This window comes from Olea europaea, chromosome 21, assembly GCF_002742605.1.
Source record: "Olea europaea var. sylvestris chromosome 21, O_europaea_v1, whole genome shotgun sequence".
Taxonomy (NCBI): domain Eukaryota; kingdom Viridiplantae; phylum Streptophyta; class Magnoliopsida; order Lamiales; family Oleaceae; genus Olea; species Olea europaea.
The window spans coordinates 3,309,027-3,309,379 of record NC_036257.1 but is presented as its reverse complement, the minus strand read 5'-3'; positions in this window follow the sequence as shown (position 1 = coordinate 3,309,379).

Below are 353 nucleotides of genomic sequence, written 5' to 3'. Positions count from 1 at the left end.
CTTCATTTAAGTCAGTTTGATAAAGGAAAAAATCAATAAGTTAGCCCTGAATGTCCTGATGACTAATCTGTGGACCCCATCTTGATGACATATTCTGCAGTCCATTATTCTAAGATTTTAAGATACAAGCAACTACATATATTACGAACTAAAGATAAACAATATCATCAAGACAAGTACAGAATATGCATGAATGAGAACAAGAAAAAATGCCAATTGGAGATGTTTGGTGATGCTTAAAAGCGTCTGCTAAAATAATTTCAAGAAAGATAAAGGGCCTATTCAATAGCATGGTTGGATTACCTTCCTTCCGCTAAACAACTTAAAGAAACAAACTTCTAGATGAAGTTTCT